Genomic DNA, 22,837 nt, shown 5'->3' on the forward strand with positions numbered 1-22,837 from the left:
ACGTACCTCACCACCGCCTCCATTGTCTGCTTTTACCGACCATTTTCGGCCTCATTCAAACTCCCACGCTGGCTGGGACTGCTAGGATATGGCGTGGTGATGGAAACGACTGCTTTCTATTCACGCAGCGGCAGAAATTACATTAGCAGGCGAGCGGCGATACGAGCGGCGATGGCGTTGCCTTTTTGTTTGACACAGACGATACGTTTTATTTTTTATGGATTGTGACGCGAAGACTGATTCGCTAGTGATTAGTTTCAACAATTGGCCTAGTTTCTATGACTGTGGGAAACCAGATCTGACTGGTTTTGGAGGCTTACCTGCCTGGAGGAGGAAAACGTATCCTCGGCCCGCACTGAATATTTCAGCAGCGACCTGCCCCCGAAGCCCAGCCGAATAGACGGGGTGCACTGGAGACACCTTGGCTCAGGTTTCTACCCTACGTCACTGAGCCATTCATCAAAATCCCATACAGTATAGTAGGGCTGGGAGCCAGGGCTGTCACTTTTCCCCCAAATCACGTTTGAACGAATCCAAAGGGAAAGAGAATTCGTTTGACTTTTATGTAATCAGAATCCTTTATTAAACACCCCACCCCCCTCCAGTCCCATGCTTTTTCATAATCTCAAGCAATTCCAAAACAATTCACCCGAGAGGGAGATGGATGGACAGGGGCAGATAGTGGGTGTGTGTGAGAGAAAGGGAGGGCTACTTTACAATTACAAACACATGATGTGTTGTTATAGTCTAGCACTCATTTATGGCAAGAGAACATGGAGATTGATAAGATGAGAGACACACTTTTATTTGTAATGGTGGATATAACTCCTGTAACGAGTTTGTGGCAGCTCTATAGGGAGGTATACCTAATATGAAGGTATACCGTCATCGATCAAAGGTATGGATTTTTACAGTACAGCGGTCCACACATTGATTACATTGTAATTTGTACTGGAAAACTAAATGGCATCAAACACTGTTTTACTATCAAAACTAAGACAAATATTGTGATGTCATATTTTGCCCGTATCGCCAAGCCCTATATTACAGATGCATCTCCTGGTACCATCTCCACGCTCAACAGGCTTATAATTATAATAATAGAGGATTGAGAAATGTCCCTCTCACTCACCGCCCATGGTAGCAGCCAGCTAAACCGCCATGTCTCGCGGTTATGTGCCGACCGGTTCTTCAGCCCTGCGTGCTTTGATGTCTGTTCAAGGCCGTGGTTTTGTATGACTGTAACAGCAGCCTGCATGATCTATTGATCGGAGGGGAGCAGCCATGGGAGAAGCCGGCGGAGGCAGCAGGAGCCGTTAGCCGCTGTGTGTTGTCTGTATGAAGAGACTTGGTGGGAGCAGGGAGGGAGAGAGGGACAACCTTGTAATGACCCCCAGTGACCCCCTTGGAACGACTGTATGTATGTGGTCAATATGTGTGTGTATCTGCTCAATTAGGTTCAATTCACTCGATTTGGGTCAATTCACGCTTAATTAAATCGATTCAGGAATTGGATTCCCAAAATAAAAAAGTATAATAATAAACTATTGAATAACATGGCATTAGATGGTTGGTGTTAAACGATATAATTGAGCATACAGGATGAACTGAATAGTCACATGCATTTCTTATCATTTAAATGACAAATTGCTGTGACCCTGTTGGAAGCCTGGTTGAGGGTGTATACCTGTGTGCGTGACTTCAGCTCTAACTTAGTGAAAACGTAAGCCCTCCCCCCAAATGCCTATTGCACTTCCAGTAGAAATACTCACGGCAACAACAAGCCCATTGTCCTGCGTCAGCCCCGAGTCCAGGTGAACAACAGTCGTGATTTTCCTATCTGGACCCAGGCAGTCGGTGAACTCTGTGACCATCGTCTCAAGGCCTTGTGTAACCCCTGTTCGCTCGCCCTTTGTCTGGCCCTGATAAACTGGAACACATACAATCGATGCCCACATGAAGCGCGGACCAGAATAGCAACAGGCTTCTGTTGTCCATTGTTTCTCATACTTAGATTTATTCATGTTTATTCATGGCGGCTCACCACAAGATCAGACGTGCATACAGTTTCATAGACTGACTCGCGTATTAAAGGGGACATGTTATGGAAAATGGGTTTTTGCCTAGTCTTTGTATGGATTTGGCAGTCTGAAATGTTACGTGCTGGCGGGAAAACGACATAGGTACTTCTTGCCATTTGGTCAGGGTTTGAAGTCTTTGGATTAACGAGCCTAAACGAGCCGTTTAGAATTATTGCTTGATGTGATTCACAAGGAGGACACAAGCAATGCATTCACTTTAATTAATCTATTAGCTGTGCTTTTTGGAGCCAGGAATTCTGCTTACCGCATGTACTACCCAGTTAAAAGTTTAAACTTTTGGGTGTGGGTTAGCCAGGCAATGATAGATATAATGCCGACCGCTGCGGCAGATCCTTTGTCTCCAATGGCTTTCATTACAATCTTTTCAAATTTGCTGTACACATTCATGACCCCTAGAGGAAGAAGCCTATTTATGTTGGTGACCCCATGTCCTTTCCTCTTCTTTTTAAATGTGTCATTGATAATTGATATTATCATATGACCACCAGATCCAATAACATTTCAGGAAAACACATGGCAAACAGGAAGCGACTCATTACTTGTGAACGCACTTTCCAATTTCCACACATGTTTGCTGTACAATAGCAAGGAGGCCTGTGAAGTTCTAAGTCATCTGGCCTCCAAAAATAAGTTATACTCCTCAAAAGCTCAGATTAGAGGCATGGTCACAAAAGGTGGATTGAGAATTCTCACTCATCAAAACAGTTTTCATGCAAGAGTTTCCGGGTTTTTCTAAGCCCACCAGAACGGACGACACAGTAATGTGTTGTGTTAATCACACTGCTTGCACACACCACATCACCATATACACAAGTCCCTCGCCATCCCCATCTACCATCACTACAAACAACCAGAGAGCCTGTGAGAAACGCTGTCATCGGATGGCTACTATTGAAGAATGCCTGGAATAATCTCCAGTTGAAATTCTTCCTGTGTGTCTGCTACCTATTTATAAACCGTTTATATATAATGTGTGAAGGGACTGTCTCTTTTGGGAGTGGGAGTGTGAAACTGTTTTGTGTGTGCGCGCGCATTTGCATGGGCGCGGGCGGGCGGGCGGGCGGGCAGGCAGGCATGACACAGATGCGAGTCAGCGTGAAAGCAGCCAGTAGTGCTTCCTGCCAATTTTCCAGACTCACAGGGATGTTCTGCTCCGAGGGGAGACGGCCGTGGACTCGTCAGTCCAGGCTCCTCGGATGCCGTGTCGAAACGCGTTAGGGAGCTCGGCACAGTAATGCATGCAATGCAAACTGATAACGTTTCAAAACATTGTTTACCCTCGCTTTTTAGGTGCTCTGAAGGAGCACCCCGATACCACCTTACTCTGTGGGTTCAGTCACACGTTTGGCCAAGTTGCATCGCTGGATTTATCCACACACTCGACAACTGCACAGAAACTGCGCTTCCGAGAACCTAACCTAATATAGCACTCTCTCCGGTACAAAACTCAACCGATAGGGTTGGGTACCGTTCACATTTGAACCGGTACCTGTGAATCGATACCGGTACCCAACGGTACCTTTTTTCTGTACTTTAGTCAAATTCTTTTTTTATCTACCTACCTCAGTTGTAAAAAATTAGTCCAAACTTCAAATTTATTATTTATTTAGAACAATTTGTTAATATATATATATATATATATATACACACAGCGAGCGTTGTCTGCATCTAGCTTTGTAAAGTGTAACCACACTTGCGACCGTTTTCGGCTTGCCATTGCCCCAACTGCTTTGTTGTCGAATCAAGTAAAATCCTAGGTAAGTGCGTATTGTGCGCATGAACATTGACGTGAACGTGCGGTTTCTTTTCACGGTAAATGAAACGTTGACGTCATCGGACTTTAAAAAAAGATTAATAAAATGTTTATTATACAATACCGAAATGTGGCACCGGTGGATCGGTACTCGGTAGTACCGACGTGATTCGGTCGATACCCTTAAAAGTACCGGATTCGGTACCCATCCCTAGTAGTTTATTATGGAATTGGACCATGTTTTCCTAGACGATGTCTATTTGCATCGGTGATTAATGTATTTTCCTGTATGACTTTGAAGATGGCTCTGAGCCCCAGAGAGATTCATCTTTACTAATACAAACTGACTGAATCTACCTTCTGATCCCACCGGTGTAAATGGGGAAAACTCAACTTAAAGGAACACGCCAACATTTTGGGAAATTAGCTCATCGTCTTCTCCAGAGACAGACAATAAGATGGATACCAGTTTCCCCTCTGTGCTATCTGGCTGCACGTTAGCCTAGCTTAGCACAATGAATGGAAGCGGACATGGCCGGTTAGCCTATGCATTGTCCAACTAACACCTCCCGAAGGCTAACCGGCAATGTCCGCTTCCATTCATTGTGCTAGCTAGGCTATCATAGGGCTGGGCGATAAAACGATAACGATAACTATCGCGATAAATTATTTCCTCGAAATAAACATGAAACGTGGTTGCAAAGTTTAGATATATCGATTTTCCAAGCTTGGATATGAGCACACGCACTAACAACCAATCAGTGAAGGAGATGGCCGACAGCGGAAGGAGACCCGGAAGGAGACCCGGAGGTAGGACTCAACAACAAGGCTGGCTAGGCTAATTAGCTTGCACGGCGCTATTTTATATATTTACGTGCTGAGTATGTGTGTGGCGTGAATTCTGATGCCACGGTTATAGTAGTGTGTGGTATACGGTGGACGTCGTTGCAATGTATTGGGGCGGAACAGAGTATTTTAGGGATATATTTAGTACATTGGCAATATGGCTGGCTAGGATAATTAGCTTTTGCACGGCGCAATTGTATCGTTTGGCTGGCTAGGATAATTAGCTTGCACGGCGCTATTTTATATATTTACGTGCAGAGTATGTGTGTGTGGCGTGAATTCTGATGCCACGGTTATAGTAGTGTGTGGTATACGGTGGACGTCGTTGCAATGTATTGGGGCGGAACAGAGTATTTTAGGGATATTTAGTACTTTGTCATGGGATACACTGCTCGCTCTGGCTAACTGCTAACGTGCGCGGACTGATGACGACATCCAACTCGAGACATTCGCAGCAGAAAAACAAGTCTATTAATAGCCCGTCCATCGGCGCTGGGCATAATAAGTTAATTAAACTTGACAGACATATCGACGATAATTATCGATATCGAGTTGTATGAATTTTTTTTTATAATTTTATCGCGATAACGTTTTTGGCCATATCGCCCAGCCCTAGGCTATCATGCAGCCATATAGCTTTCTACTGAACGCACAGAGAGGAAACCGGTATCTATCTTCTTGTCTCTTTCTGGAGATGACTATAATTTCCCAAAATGTTGGCGTGTTCCTTTAATACCTTCATTCCGCAGCCCCAAGCAGATGGTATGGCATCCTGCGAACACTGACGCACGTAGCATTAAATAAGAGTGATATATCGTCTCCCGCTGTTCTCGCGAACTCCAATGCGAAGTCCTGTCTTCGCTGTACAATCCGTGTCTGTTGTGCTGTGGAACGTGGTAATTTAAGACAAGTCCCTCTCTCTCCCCGTCTCTGTTTCTGATGCTGACTTGAGGCAGCAGCAGCAGCTGTGGGTTCCCTCTGGCTTTCAGGGAGGCTTAGGTGGGAACTGCATCAGTAACGTGGGTTTTATCACCAGGATGGGACACTGGGGCGGGGGGCTTTCAAGAGTCACAACCGCAGCACAACAAACCTCAAGGGCAAAGAAATGGGGGTCGTTTTGAAGCCGTTCAGCTTTCAGAGGAAAATACACTGTTTTTAATATTAGAATGAATGTCTCCCGGCGGTCATTTCTTGTGGTAATTCGGTGGTAGCGGAGTTCATCTCCAGCGTTTGTTGGACTTGGCAACAGTCGCTAAGGGAGAATGGAACTTGTTAACTTTTAAGCCGACACAAAGTATCCAATCCATTATTGTTACTGAACAGTATATAAACCTTGGGTACATTTTAGATATAAATAATTCATTTTTCTCCATTAGAGGGAGAAATTCACATAGACCTTGTGTTTTGGGATTCTGGTCCTAGGGTAATTCTCGATACCCAGTTCGAGCCTGGTATCGGCGTGATATTTAATACCAACATTGGTCTCTGCATCCCTGGTCACTCCACACATTTCAGTTGACTTTGTATGCATCTGCATTCTGCACCATCTCTCACTTCATTTTGCATTGTGTTTGAATGTACAGTTACTTTGCTCTGTGCAGCATCTTAGTGCCCCCTGCCAACAAACACCCTCTGATGTTTGTTGTACTCTGTGGTAGGGCTGCAGGATTAATCGATTTATCAAAATCGTGATTTGGAATGATGCAATTATTAAATCTGATTTTTTCTTTTTTTTTAATCGCAAATATTTTTAAATTTCTTTTTTTAATTTGTTTAACCAGGAAGTCCCATTGAGATAAAAGATCGGTTTGGGAGAGGGAGGTAAGGGGTTTTAGATTGTGTGTTGTGAAGTTTAGACTTCAGAGCAGGAGAGTAAAGTACAGAAAAAAAGGTACCGATTCCCAGGTAAAAATAAACATTTTCATGCTCGGCTTCCCGAAAAGACCCACTGCGTAGGCCAGATGCAAGCCGCATTTTACAATAAACCTCTGTGGGGCTGCTTACATTTTTTTAAATTATAATCGCAAATTTTATCGCAATCGCAATATCTGTCAGAAAAATCCCAATTACATTATTTCCCAAAATCGTGCAGCCCTACTCTGTGGTCAGTACAGTTATAATATGTATGGCACGTACACACACACACACAGTGAGGTTTCTCCCTAGTCAGCACAGCGCACGTACACCCACACACTGAGGGTTCTCCCTGGTTAGCACAGCGCACGTACACGGCACATTCTTCTCTTTGGATCAGGGCATCACACACGCACACACTGAGGTTTCTCACTCTGGTCAGTGCACGTATGTAGAGGCGCACACCAGGGCTCGAGACTAACGATGTCCCGTCGTCCCGGGGACGATCAAATATTGATTTGGGATGGACAGAAATCGTTGCTGTGACGCAAACGGGACTGAGAGGATTTTTTTTTTTTCACAGGAAATGTCAATTGGCCGACTGTCTCGTGCTGACGAAATTGACAGAGTTCACTGAAGTCTAAACGTAGCGTGATTTGCCAAATCCAATGACTATCTCCGCCTCCCAATGCAGCCATACGCTAATCCAGCATCAAGCTCCTACCCACCTCATCAGCCAGTCGCGTTGCAGCAGCGTCACACCCCAAATGAATCTAGCATCAAAAAAGAAAAACGTGTTAACAGGTGAGGGAAATCTCTCTTATCTAGGCTTTCTCCACTGGTATTTAACCCTGGTTGACACAGTGAATGACAGCTGGTAATTGACAGTCGCACGGCACGAGACCACTGTACAAGAACCGCGAAAAGTTCAGAATGTTATATATATAAAAAAAAAAAACGCTATATTGTGGCATCCTCTCAGTGAAGAGATCACCGCAAACATGCTGCGCTATTTGAAGAGGATAAACACAGACCAAAATGACCAACAGGGAACTGCATCCAGCAATACTACCCCTGAGTCTAAGGTAAGGACACATTTAAATCACAGAAGTGTAATGTTAGTCTATTGGAACTGTATACAGTTATCGACGCGTTCTAGTTATAGCTGCTTATTGCTAGCGAACGTTACTGACTAACGTATCAGACTGCCACTGATTAATCCATAGTTCACACTATTTTATTCTTATTTTTAATATTATTATATTGTTATTCCTATTTTAGTCCTATTGACCTAAATGTTTATTGTTGTTCAATGTGAGCGATACATAGTCTGCTCTGTAGTGCCGAATTTCCCTCTGGATTATTAAAGGATTTCTATTCGATTCTATACTAACACGTAATGTTACTACCATTGCGAGTTAATTGGCATAACGTTACATTTATCGAAACGAACGCGGAGAAATAGACGACAGGCTATAGGCAAACTTCACTTCAGCTACACAATGAATCCATATTCAGTGAGGAGGGCCCGCTGGAATTTAGCAGCAGTTATCAATATCGACCAGGAGGACAGCGTGATCTAAGGGACATGTTTCATTACTAGTCAAGTGTCATTACTTTAGTTATCAAAGGTGGAATCTCTGGACGCAATGACATTATATAGTTTAAAGCTAAACTACGTTTTTCTTTCTTGTTAGAAGAGGGATAACTTATTCAGTTAGATTTGATTTGATCTTTATTTATCTTAACATTTTCAACCATAAACACACACATTTGTAATAACAAAAAAAACTAAAACGAAATAAAATACAAATACATTTAAATATATTTTCCTATGGAAGGAATAATCAACATGGCTCCAATTGGTTGACTATAACAGCACCGTGACCAAATATCCCTATACTAGCACCTTGTTAAACACTTTTTTTTATATATTTATTTTGAATCATAATTATTCTTGTGAAATCTTTCCACCTGGGAGCCTTTTGACTAAATAAATTTTTTCTCCCCTTCTCTGAATGGTGTTTCTTATGGCAATAACACAACTATAGACGACAACCAAAGTAAAGAAACAACATTTGATTTTTGGGACGGTTACATTCACTTTGGGACGGTTAACATTTTATTTCGGGACGGTTCTGGGACGGTGGTGAAAAAAGTTAGTCTGGAGCCCTGGCGCACACACACTGAGATTTCTCAGGGGGCTTTCACACTAGCCATTCGGGGTCGAATCGGAGCACAATCGCACCAAAATAGTGTGAGAACCCCCCGTCACAGAGGACGCTGATTCGGTCCAAGACGGGACCGCTGGAATAGGTGGTCTCGGGTGCGCGCCAGTGTCCCCGACGACGGAGCGGGGCGTGGTGTGCAAGCAAACCTGTAATGCTTTCATGCTTGCTTGAATTTTGGGCAGATAAAAACATACAACAACTGGACAATACCCACAAAAAAAACTATATTTATGGGCAATTTGGATCGATGAAAACTTCCAGATGAAGCCACGTTACAAGCTCAAGCAATTTTGTAAGCAATTTTGCCATTGCTATACATTGGTTTCTTGTTCGAATGCATTTATTTAGACTTTTTCTTCCACGAAAAATGGAGCCTCTAAATAGTTATTGCCCTAAACGTGAGCTGTAAAAGATGAGCTAAAACGCGCAAAGCCACTTATTCTGAGATGACAATTCATGTATCTGGATAACCAATGCACAGATTTTTTTTAAGGCAGGTAGCGTTATATCTATAGTCTGGTATATTTTTTGTCCACGAAAAATGGAGGCTGTAATAATTATTATTGCTCGAGTCTCTATGAATAATGATAATTAGAGCGTCCATTTTTCGTGGACGAAAAATATACCCGTCTATAGATATCAATTTCCCCGAAATAACGCTACCTGCCTCGACAAAATACGTTCATTGGTTATCCAGATACAGATGAATTAGCATCTTAGAATAACAAATAACACGTAAAAGACAAACGCAACATCTTTTCTTTTCTCCAGTGCGACCAGCACGTCTTTCGTTCGACGTGCTGGTCTAATAATGCTGTTATTAGCATGGGTACAACAGATCAGTCAACAATGTCGAGCTAAAAGTGAAGAAGATGAGGCTTCAATATATTTTCTGTGGTTTGATGCAGTGGACAGCATAATCGACCAAAACCAACCAGTGATCCCTCCGTTGTTTAATCACTACCCACAGTAATGTGGCCGGTTAGCCCATCCAAAGCAAGGGAGCCTGACGTTGTGACAAGTTGTGTTCAGCAGGACTATAGCGATCAAGTATATCTTTTACGTTGTTCGTTATATGTTTTGTCTATCTGTCTGTAATCTATGTGGTAGCGCGCGGCATGGCCATAATGTTTTTAGTGTAGGAAAAGTATCCAAAATCCCGCCTGTATCTAACCCATCGTGTAGGTTTAGCTGGTACATTACTTCCCGAGGTACAGCGAAAATGTCCTGTGTAACTGTTTTGGTTAATTCAGAAATATATAGACTATAGAGTTGCTCTCCTCAATTGTGCCTGGCTGGGAGCGAACCAAGACTGCAGTGTGTACGCAAACCAGAGGGAGGGGTGGGGGGGGGGGGGGGGGGGGGTTCGCACTCAAGGACGGAGCGGAGCACCCGTTCCTAATGAGAAGACACCCCGATCAGTGCACATAATTATGTAAATGGTAAATGGCTGCTTTTAAATTTGTTACTCACATTTTACCCATTCACTCACACATTCACTCGCACACCGACGGCAGAGGCAACCATGCAAGGTGCCAACCTGCTCATCGTGAGCAATTAGGGGTTAAGTGTCTTGCTCAAGGACACATTGACACGCTGCCCGGGAGGAGCGGGAATCTAACCGGGAACCTCCGGATTGCCAGACTGCTCTACCTCCCGAGCCACTGTCGCCCCTTTTGTTTAGATATAGGTATATGTAGATGCCCACACACACACACACACACGGTTGTTGTGACTCACCTCTTTGTTCCCTACAGAGGTCATTCAGCCTCTCTATCGTGCCGCTCTGTCAAAACACCAGGCCACGTCAAAACAAGGCAGCCTTCGTTGTAGCCCGTGTTTATGCGTGTCGTAAAAAAGCAGCATGGGGGGTATACAGGGTGGGGGATGCATAGCTTCACAATACAATTAACAATGTAACAACAATACAATACAATATAGTAATATAAAAAGTACAAACATTTGATAGTCCTGTGGCTGAGAGACTTGTAGCCTTTCAATCTCATAAAAAGAAAATCCGGTGAGTGTGCATTTTATGTATTTTTGGCCTCACTCTGAAAAGTCTAAGCAGGTTTTTTTCCTCACATGAGTTGTGGATCTGGTCGACAAAGGCATGTGGAATGCTGTGTAATACACTAACCCCCTGTAATACACTAACCCCACTAACCCTCTGTAATACACTAACCCCACTAACCCTCTGTAATACACTAACCCTCGCTTGAGCACAAGCATGTGAAGAGGAATGTTGATGTGTGTGTGTGTGTGTGTGTATGGGGAGGGGTGGTGGCGATGAAGATGGAGGAAGGGCCTTGCTTCTAGTCTCTCAAGGCGGATGAGAAGGAAAGAAGCAGGGAGAGGGGGGGGTGGCAGTGAGAGGAGAGAAGTAGAAAAAGGAGGTTGTGTGTGTGTGTGGGGGGGTGATCCCTCTCTGAAACTGTAGCTTCGTCTTCAAATTGACTCGACGCAACAAGGCTGTTGTTGCAAAAGGCTGATCTGCTGCTGAACACATGTGCTGTGCCGCTGCCTTGCCTCAGCCTTTTGTTGTGTGTGGATTTTCACACTTCTATACATTTTCATTCATACCCAGCGGCCAGCACTGTGTTAGATGCATAGTAGAAGTGTGAACATTTTGTAAATCTACATACTTCAATCTATATGTATTAAGTAATTAATGAATGTGCCATGGTTAAAATATAAGATTTTTAATAATTAATTGAATCTTTGCAAACATAATTAGAATCGTTCACCCCTTGGATCTGATCAATAACAATCAGTAGAAAAGACAGCGTGTGTGAAAGACTTGTTGAATCTGTTTGCAGTACCTGTCGGATATTGTGGTCCGGCACAAGTTTCTATTACATTTGTGACTTAAAAATGCAGAGACATCATTCACTAATTCAGATTCCTTTATTGTCACTTATTTCAGTACTTTACAGCAAGAAGAGTGAACATCTATTTATTGTGGTCCCTCGACTACAGTCAAGCACACGCAGGTGGTATAAACAGCACGTTGAGGTCCAGACTAAAACGATTTTGATCTTTTTCGTTTTTCGTTTTAAGGTTTCCGTAAAAACGAAAACGTCTCAAGATAATAAGTGCGTGCCACAAATTTACTAAATAAATGTCTTTCCTGTTTTAGACATCGCTCTTTTATTTTGAAAAACCCCGACCGGAAGTGTTTAGTGTCTGTTGCTAGCAGCTTAACTTGTGTCGGCCGGTTCTGTGCTTTTCGAGCTAACGTAACATTAGTTTCCAAAGGAGAGGAGAGAAAGACCGCGGCTCACATGCAGCGCAAACTACCTGTTGGAATAAATTAATTGATTGATGTTTAACTTGTCCCTGTGTGTGTCCAGTCATTTCGACTAGCAAACGTTACCTCAGGATACCACTGTCTATTGTATTTAGTTGGTTAGCTATTTAGCTAATGTGGATAGCATTTTGAATAGCATCAATGCTAGCTGGCTGGCTACAGCTTTATTTACTAAATTATGGAGGCTTTTTAATCGTCAAGGTAAGAGGATTTGTCATGATCAACTGAAGGCGTATGCTATGGAACAATATGTGCGTGGGTTTTCAGAAAAAGGCCAGCTATGCGACGCTAATCTCTAGTTAGTATCGTGTATTGCATCAGTGTAATAAGTGTAAGCACAGCAGAGCCCCGCTCCGCTTCAGACGGATAAAGCACAGCGCGTGTGTGAGCATGTGTGTGCGCCTCGGTCGGGAGTGTGTGTAAGCAGAGCCCCGATCCGTGTGTAAGCACAGCAGAGCCCGATCAAGCTCAATAGCTGTACATGCCATTGTTGTGATGTTTTCACACGCGGGGTAAGGGAGAGGTGGGCTATCGCGTCATCGGTTCAGGAGAAGACGCGTTTCGCTTGTAAAGATGGTGGCGCAATGGGGGGCGTCTTCAGAATTGCGCACTCTGGGAGCTGGTATCAGAAAGTAGCGTCTTCAGGCTGCCAGAACGCAGTTCCGTGTGGCTGAAAGGTGCAAACTATCAAATACTTTGCTTGATACGACCGAAATCGTTTTAATCTGGACATGGCCTCAGTCTACACAGTCCTCACTTCTACAGCCCTTGATTTTTTTCCCCCTTTGTCTTTTCTTTCAACTTCATCTGAGCTCATAATAATAATAATAATAATAGATTGTATTTAAATTTTGTAGTGCACCTTTCGTTCACTAAGATCCCAAAGTGCTACAGGGTTAAAACAGTTAAACATCGTATAAACAGACAACATGAGAGATTTTTTTTTTATTTTTTTTATTTTTATCGCAGCAATCAAAGGCCTTTTGAAATAGAAATGTTTTCAGGCCACCACCACAGAGTCCAGGCTCTGTGGTGCCCTCAGCTGGATGGGGAGGCTGTTCCATATGCGTGGTGCAGCCGAGCAGAAGGCTCGGTCCCCCATGGTGCAGAGCCTGGTACTGGGGACCGGAAGGAGCAGGCTACCTGCAGATCTGAAGGTACGGGTGGAGGACTTTGGAGTGATGAGTTCCTGTAGGTAGAGAGGTGTGTGTCCGTTTATACAGTTATGGGTGAGCAGCAGGATTGTATAATTGATCCGGGATGAGACTGGGAGCCAATGTAGTGAGTGGAGGATGGGGGTTATGTGCTCATGTTTACGCACTCCACACTACAATGCTTCCTGGAATATGTGACATCATAATGCCATCACACATTCCCACTCTAACTCTAACCACAGCCCCCGAAACGCCTCTCGAGAGTATTGCTGATAACCAAAAACTAAGCATTTTAACATTTGAGTCATGCATAAAGTTCTACGTCTTTCTGCATAAGCAAACCAACTCATTTTCAGTTATTTATAAAATACTTAATTCATTTGTACATTTGTTTATAGTTTTGGCATATCTGAGCGTAATAAGTCGGCTTTACTTTTAAAGTTTTCCTTTGTAAAGCTACAATCTGGTTTTTATTTGAGCAGTTAAACGTTTGGGTATATGCATTAATTATCTTCTCAAAGAATTTGACTGAAAACAAGCCTTTTTTGTATCTTAAGCGGCATACAAAAAATTCTATGTAGGGTGCAGGTATCTAGTTTATCATCATCATGGAGGTCCACAAGCGGCTAGCAGGAAGGCATCATGCAATGCTGTTTGCCATGTAACGTAATACTGCCAGGTAATGTTGGGTAGATTAGGTTAGAAGGGGGGGGGGGGGGGGGACTGATGAAAGACACCAGTGTTCACCAAAGAGGCTTTGCAATGACCGTCTGCTTTATGAGTAAAAACAACAATTTATTTTTACTGTAGTCAGTTTTTTGAGTGCCAGCCGACGAGATCTCGTTTTTAATTGTAATTTCCTTTATCGATTTCATTTTTCATCAATCTAGCCTCACGTTACCAGTGGGGATCTGTCTGAACTGAAAACTGAAAATACCGCCCCCTATCGTCTCTCCGGATGGTACTGCCTCCTTTGGATTGGATTGAATGAAACTCATGGAGAAAAAGTCCTGCTTCCACATTTTACTTGTCAGACAAGTAACCGGAGACTATCAGTGGAGAATGTGTGTTTCCAGTACCCAGCGTTGGATCAATAAACACGATCGATATTTGGAATGGCGATCCAGAATTTGAATAATCTTTTTGGAGAACATCTGATCTGAGGTAAGGAATCTATTTTACCAGTCTTGGGATAATCGGAGCCATTTTCACCTATATATCAGCGTGTGCCATATGTGTGTGCGATCAGGAAATAAGATAATAGATTTTTCAGCCCGCTTCTATAGCGTGCATAAGTACACATACTATCGATGATCTAGCGTTTATTTGAAAACTATTCATAAATAGGCCGAAAAATTTCTGTGTTTTGTGTATTCCAGTAAAGGGCGTTTATCACAATCTTAATTTTTTTTTGAAACTTTCAAAAAAAACAAGCGTTTTTCAAAATGTTATAAAACGGAAATAAACCGATTATTAAAAAAAATATATATAAAAAAAAATCCATAGCCATAATTTAAGATATAGTTTATGCGTTCGCAAATATGAGAGCTCTGTCATTGAAGTGGGTGGTGGCACACAACGGGGTTCCGGGGCACCGCATGGCTGGCACTGAAAGTGTTAAACTCCAAAACAAATAACTTTATTCATTTCTTCATCTCTTTACATGACCCACTCTAGTTTGGAAGTTGCTTTTGCTGAATTGTCATTGGTAGCGGTAACCGAGTTCAAAGTTGAAATAATTTGACCTTGGAGCCCAGCACTCGGGCAGGGCACAACACACACACACAGGTGCTGCTTGTCCCCCTGTCCATGTCCCATCAACGTTGGAATGGCTGTGTGAGCGCTCACCACTCACTTAACCACTGGTCACAGGGTCGGCAGAATCAACAGGTGTCTCCCTCTAGGGGTCATGTATAATTCACAGCAAGTCTTGTGACTTTACGACTAATCATTTACGGTCATTTTAAAATGAGAGGATTTGGCCTGATGGTGGCGCTAGAGTAAATTATTTCCTCTTGGGATCATGAATGTGCACAGCGAATATTTTACGGCAATTTGGCCATTTAAATTTGTAGACATCTTTTTGGAGTTGGAGGCAAAAGTTACGGGGTGGCCGAAATCAATAGGTTTGTCATGAATGTAGATGGATACTTAGTTACGTATTGCTGCACAACAGTGTTGGTAATTGTTTTGGTACAGCAGATTGGTAATTTATCTTCTTCAAATTCATGTGCTTTAAGATGTTGTTTGTCCTCCTGAGCGACACCATCTGTAGTGTGAAATTCAGCTCTGTGAAATTATGAAAATCCAATAACTAGCATGGCCTGAAGCTACCCATATACGCTGTTGAAAAATATACTTTTTGTTTACATTGGTGCTTGGGAGTTTATAGGTAACCTTTTCTTTTCTTTGGCCATGACGTCACCGGTTGTGTCGAATCCAAGGCATTAGGGGACAAGCCAAGGAGAAATGATCTCTTTGTCTGCAAATGTGGGATCATTCTGTTGAAACACACGTGCGTGTGATGGAGTGTGTGCGTGCCTCTTTCTCTCGCTCCCTCTATTTATCGCTCGCTCAGCCCTCCCCTTCTCTATTGCTCTTCCCCTTCTCTCTTTATTCCCCTTCTCTCTTATTTCCCCTTCTCTTTCTTTCCCCTTCTCTCTCTTGCTCTCCCCCTTCTCTCTTTCTTTCCCCTTCTCTCTTTCTTTCCCCTTCTCTCTCTTGCTCTCCCCCTTCTCTCTTCCTTTCCCCTTCTCTCTTCCTTTCACCTTCTCTCTTCCTTTCCCCTTCTCTCTTCCTTTCCCCTTCTCTCTTTATTTCCCCTTCTCTCTTATTTCCCCTTCTCTCATTTCCCCTTCTCTCTCGCTCTCCCCCTTCTCTCTTCCTTTCCCCTTCTCTCTTTCTTTCCCCTTCTCTTTCTTTCCCCTTCTCTCTTGCTCTCCCCCTTCTCTTTCTTTCCCATTCTCTCTTGCTCTCCCCCTTCTCTCTTGATCTCCCCCTTCTCTCTTGCTCTCCCCCTTCTCTCTTGATCTCCCCCTTCTCTCTTGCTCTCCCCCTTCTCTCTTGCTCTCCCCCTTCTCTCTTGCTCTCCCCCTTCTCTCTTGCTCTCCCCCTTCTCTCTTGCTCTCCCCCTTCTCTCTCTTTCCGGTCTTCTGCTCATGTTCCCCCCGTCTGCGTGTCACAAGCAGGAACTCGCTCGATTTCCCCCCGCACATCCCGGTGTTCACACGCACACACACACGTCTATTTTTTACTCCCTCTCTTCTTTTATCTTCTTGTTTTGGTTCTAGTCTCCTGTCCCGCGCTGCGTCTGGGCTGCTCACTCACACGCTGACCCCGTTGGGACTGAACTCTGGCCGCTGTCCGGGTAGAGATTGTTTCCTGCTCCTCATACTTGGTGCTGTGTTTCGCTTCACATTGCTCTGTGAGGGAGAGAGAGGGTGAGAGAGGGAGGGGGAGAGAGAGACAGAGACAAGAGTGAGAGGAGGAGGAGGAGGAAAGAGGGAGCACTTTTAGAGCTTGTCTGCCCAGCTGCCCGACTGACTGACTCTCTAGGGAGTAGCTTTCATGGTAAGATATCTCTGTTTACCTCTTCAGACCACCAATGTGTCTCCATTTCTTGTCTATCTGTGTGTCTCTCTCATAGTCAGCTAATATCTCTGTTTTCGCCTTTCTTTCTCTGTATGTGTCTCTCTCCTCTGTTTTCTTGTGTGTCTGTCTGTGTCTCTTGTGTCTTGTTGGTCTGTTTGTACCTCTTTCTCTGCATGTCTGTGTCTTGTCTGTCTCTCTCTCCGTCTCTCTCTCTCTCTCTCTCCGTCTCTCTCTCTCCGTCTCTCCCTCTCTCTACCCCTCACTGGCTGCGTCTGCCTCTTCTACTCTGTCTGTCTGTGTGTGTGTGTGTCTGTGTGTGTGTCTCTCTCTCTCCTGTCTGTCCCTGCCCCTGGTTGTTTTCCCTCCTGGTCAGACTGTAGTGTTGACATTCCTCAGGTCTGTGTGACTCTGCATGGTAGCGTTTAGCCTTTCATGCCAGTGCTTTCCACAGCCACTCGCTTCAGAGAAGACCTGCCGTTTTTTAATTTTAATTTTAATTTTATAAATAATATACATGAGAGGAGAACCATCACAAATGGTACTGTGTCGGGTTTGGGGTAGTTAAACTAGTACTAGTAGTTTAACTACATTTGTAGCTTTCTGGTAGTTCCAGCTAATTTCTAATTTGCTAAGTTGTTGTAGTTTCTTTTTAAAATTGAGGTTAGTTATAATACAAAGCATTTCTTTGCCTACCGAATAAAGGAACAGAAACTTTGAGAGGCTGCTGGTGTGTCATATAAATACAATTCTACTCAGAGTGAAGCTGACAGGCCTGTTCTTTAGACTATTGTTCTGATAAAGTTGTTAAAAAAGTGAAAGTTCAAGATAAACAAGTTGATATAGAATTTGTGTTACCATTTTTAATTGTTATGAATGATTATTCAAGGCACAGGCAACAAAGATGAACACTCCTTGCACCTTTTTTCTGTGAAACCAGATTTAGATATAGGGTTATTTAGTGTTTGTTCACATCCGACTTGCAAGCAGCTATTAAAATAAGTGCACTATAGACTGAATAAACTCCATTGAGTGGTATATTATGCAGTCATGGTGCTTCCTTTTGTATAATATTTTCTTATAATTGTGTTGCTTTTTTTAGTAGTTGCAACAACTACTTTAACTACAAGTACCTTTTTAGTTAAGGAAACCATATTTTCTCCTGAGTGGTAGTTTTGCTGTAGCTCAACTACTTCCAGTGTGAAGTCCTCGGTACAGTAGCTCGCAAAACTATGCTTTTCAGAGTAGCTTCCTCACCACTGCAAATGGATTCCCCACAGGTTCCTGTGAGAACCTGCTCGCTACAGGAAGAAAGCATTCTTTGGTCACCCCCCCCCCCCCTCTCTCTGTCTCTCGCTCATTCTTTCTCTCTCTCCCCCTCCCTCCCGCCCTGCACTGCTGCGGCTGGTCTTCCCGGGGTCGTGTTTCAGCCGGTCCAACAGGCTGACTGGAAGACTCGGCAGATGATTAGAAGAAGTGCTGCGGCGGCTCTGGGTAGGGTTTCACTGCTTGCTCCGGGAGGCCAGGCAGGTACTGACTCATAATTACACCTGGCGCTCGGTCGAGTCTCCCTTTTGACTGGAGGTATACATCTCCACACTCCCCTCTCGGGTCGGGCAGCTGCTAGTCATGTTTCGAGTTGTGTGTGTGTGTGGTGTGTGGCAGGGCGATGGTCCTCGCTGGGACCAGTAAAGCAAGCCTGGCAAGAGTGGCTCAGGAGGTCGAGCGCTCGCCTGGCAACCATAAGGTTCCCGGTTCAATTACGGCTCCTCCCAGTGGCGTGTCGAAGTGTCGTTGAGCCACTTGACCCCTAACTGCTCCTGATGAGGAGGTTGGCACCTTGCATGGTCGCCTCCACCGTCGGTGTGTGAATGTGACGCATAAGTTGTAAATAGATTTGGATAAAAGTGCTATATGAATGCAGTCCATATATAAATGCAGTCCATGAATGGTTGCCGGTTTGATTCCTGCAGGTTAGCATGGAAATTTTTTGAATAGAATACAACCATGTGCATTCTTCTCAAATATTACCATAGATGTGCCAATGAGCAAGGCATTTTAACCCAGATTAGTAAAGTGGAGTTGTTCAGTGGTTGTCGGTACAATACTTGGTTACTGGATGGCTGAGAGGGTGTGTGTAACCAAGGCCTGGCTATGTATACCCCCCCCCCCCCCCCCCCCCCCGGCCAGGCAGTTCCTGTAATAGGAATATGTGCATTCTTAAGGCTCCAACATAGTCGGGGGAACGTATGTGGAACGGACTCTGCAGAGGTCTCATACTCAGAGCGCGAAGCTCAAACTTTCTAACCGCGTGGACATCCGCGTCGCTCACTTGGAAGTTGGTGTCACACAAAAGGCTGCTTGGTGTGTCTGTTGACATTGACCTGCATTACATGTGACACCAATCGGCATTTTATTCTGAACACTCACTCCGTGCCAAGAGAGAGTAGGGCAGGATCATGGTTCTATGGGTAGGATTGGTCCGGTAAAACTTTGGCAGATTTTGGCGCAACTTTGTTTTACTATCGCTAATCGTTATACATTCCAATTCATATACATTTGGACCATGTCTTTTTTTCATCATCTGAAGTAACTTGAGAAGTTAGAATGGCTTTTCTTATTTTCTTATTTCGAAATCTTGGAAACGGAGATAACCTAGACTCTTTATTTTGACATCGGTGGACGACGCCCTGACAGAAAGTGTAAATAGCGCGCAAGGATTGTGGGAAATGTAGTAAACAGGCACGAGAAATGTAGGAAATTGGTACGTGGTGGTACGCTTGACTATGAAACCTCAAACGACTGCGGAGTGCGGACATGCCGTGCAGAGTCCGGTCCGCTCACAGTACGCCCGACTATGTGGGAGCCTTTAGTCAATGTGCGGTTTCTGTGAATAATAATCATATTCTTAGTCAACCTTCCCGTCCTAAAGCAAACGTGTCATGTGTTTGCGTTTCATTTTGCATGCGTGTGCCAAAGCTCATCGCACAAGGCTGCAATTCGCCTATTGTGTGTCTCTACTGTGCGTCTCTATTCGTCACCATCCAAGCGCTTGCATTCCTGTCCGCCCCCTATACCTCCACCCATGTAGCATTGTGTCGTCCCCCCACCCCCGCTTTTTATGGCTCCATCCAGTCACTCCTACGGGGAGGTTTGGGGTGTCTCTGGCTCCCCGCTGGCGTCCAATGACCCGTGACTCGGACAACATGGCAATGTAATAGGAATCCCATTTAGCCCGGGCCCTCGAGTGGTGGATAGACGGACAGATAGCATCTCCAATATGGAAGATGAATCGGCTAAGGAATGTGGAGAGAGAGGGAGAGAGAGAGAGAGAGATGGCGTCTGTGGAGCCATGTGTGGGTAGCGCCGGTGAGGAGCTGACATGCGTGCGGCGCTCATGAGAACGGGCGCCTCGTTTGTCGAGCAAGGCGATACAAATTGGCGCTCTGGTGTCAAAATTTTTTGCTTTGGAATGAGGCTTGTGTGGTTTTAATGGCCGTTGCCGTGGCGATGAACCGGTGAACGTAGAAAGGGATTGATGATACTCTGCATCAGAAACGCTGATCATTTGCATCAGAAACGCTGATCATTTGCAATTCACAATGAGTGAATGAATCGTCGCTTCCATGTAGTGCTTTCCTAGATGCTCAAAAGAGCTTTTACAAAAATCGCCTACTCCACCACCACCAACACCTTGAGCTACGTGGGCTCAATGGCAGCCATACATTGGCATCAGGCTTACTACACACATACATAGTCTGAAAGGCTCGCGAGATGAGAATTACAGAGAGGGATGATTAGGTACCCTTGATGTCATATCTGATTGGGATTTTGGCCAGGAACATCAGAGAAGCTTTGAGATGGACCCTGGGTTCTTTAAATGACCAAATTCAGTCATTTACAACCAAATTAACACTTTAACTGCCGGAGGTTAAATTCATGACCATGCATGGGTTGCCAGCTCTATTTGTCTATGGAGAAGTTCCCCTTCTTTGCAGGGCTATAACTTTTTAGATTATATTGCTAGATTGCCATTATTAGGGCCCATTCAATGTCCTATATGTAATGTTCAGGGTGAAGCAACGTTAAACTTTTTCATTCACATATTCATACTAAAGTATGGTCTAAACTAAAGTATAAGTATGTTTTCATCTCTTTCTGCAGCTTTCTCCAGAACGTGATCTATAGCCCCAAATGCATTATATTGATGATGAAATACAGTTTGATGGCAATCGGCGCGATATAAAAAAGTCCAACTGGACATGGTTCTAGAAGTTACTACACGTCATCTGATGTTGACCGGATGGCCGAGGGGGCGTTTATAATTCTGTGGGCAGCGTTATACCATTCATCTAATGTAGGTCATATGTTCATCAGATCAGTTAGTATAGAAGACATTGAAAAATAACGCTGAATCTTACCGTATCTTCCTCGCGCCGTTGGGCGATGAACGTGGAGTATACATTTTCCTATTATGGGATGTTGAAATACCCGGTCCATTTCCAGGTTGTATAATGGTATATACGTCCAAATCATGTTGTTTATCGAGTTATTGGCAACGGATCGCTATGTATTGTGACGAGCTAGAGTGCCGGGACCTATACCGAGTGCCCGGAAGTAATATGGGTGAACAGCACATCGTCCAAGTAACTTCCTGTTTGGCGATTGCGCCGATCGGCCACCAGATGGCGCTCTTGAACCGCTAGAGGGTTCAGTGGGGCTTTTTGGTGGGTCTCAGGCCAGCGGATGGGAAAAATAAATCCGATCACAGATTTTTGAAATATTGATATCAAAGACGAGTTACGGCGTCTTCGGCAACTTGAGCATGGCGGGGAAGGACGCCTAAACACGTCTTTCGGCACTTAAAGTGTTAAATGTCACGTCCGAAGGATGGCACTCGCAACTGGTGTCACTGTAACAGGGTTTGTTTGTTTTATTAGGATCCTCTATCTGTCAAATGAATGACCACTGGTCTTCCTTTGGTCATTGTTACTGCCGAGGACAGAGTGCTCCCTGCTGGACAACAACACCACCAAGTCCATAGGGCAGAGTGCTCCCTGCTGGACAACAACCCCACCAAGTCCAGAGGACTGAGTGATCCCTATTGGACAACAATCCCACCAAGTCCATAGGGCAGAGTGATCCCTATTGGACAACAACACCACCAAGTCCATAGGGCAGAGTGATCCCTATTGGACAACAATACCACCAAGTCCATAGGGCAGAGTGATCCCTATTGGACAACAACACCACCAAGTCCATAGGGCAGAGTGATCCCTATTGGACAACAATCCCACCAAGTCCATAGGGCAGAGTGATCCCTATTGGACAACAATCCCATCAAGTCCAGAGGACTGAGTGATCCCTATTGGACAACAACACCACCAAGTCCATAGGGCAGAGTGATCCCTATTGGACAACACTACTTTCCGACAGTGGCCTGACCGGGGCTTTGAATCTTCTGATCATGAGCCTTCTGATCATGAACCTTCTGATCATGAAGCTTCTGATCATGAGCCCAGAGCTCCACATAACCCTGCTGCCATATAATGAAGGTACCGGAATTTATATGTGGAGACATATCAACGACTATCAACTTCCACAGTACGACGGACGCGGTGACAACTGAACCTCGCATACAGCATGGGAATAGGTAAACAAACATTAATATCTGTCTGATCTCAGTATCTGTCTGAACGGATACATTTATTTTGCTAGCAGCAGGCTTTATGTCTCTGTCTTTGTGTGTGACCCTCAGCTAGTCAACGTCTGAGTTTGTCATTGAGGATGTGTTTACATGCACATTCATACCCGTGTCGTCATCGCCCCCAGCTGAAGTTACGTCATTGGCAGAAACGAGATATAGAGTTTGTGTTGTGTGTGTGACTTCAAAGCCCTTTCGGAACTAGACTGAGCTTGTGCGCCTTGGAGCACTGTGTGTGTGGGGCCTTGCGTCGGACTGGTACTGTTTAATATGCTAACAGCTGTCCTCTCTCACT

General features: G+C 44.3%; 1 protein-coding gene across 2 annotated transcripts in view; it reads left to right on the top strand.

Annotated features, from left to right (window-relative positions):
* The window catches only part of LOC311245669 (SPRY domain-containing SOCS box protein 4-like), a 154,896-nt gene that overhangs the window by 55,995 nt on the left and 76,064 nt on the right, over positions 1-22,837 (top strand). The window lies entirely within an intron of this gene.

Source organism: Notolepis coatsorum (genome assembly GCF_963971535.1).
Source record: "Notolepis coatsorum genome assembly, chromosome: 1".
Classification (NCBI taxonomy): domain Eukaryota; kingdom Metazoa; phylum Chordata; class Actinopteri; order Aulopiformes; family Paralepididae; genus Notolepis; species Notolepis coatsorum.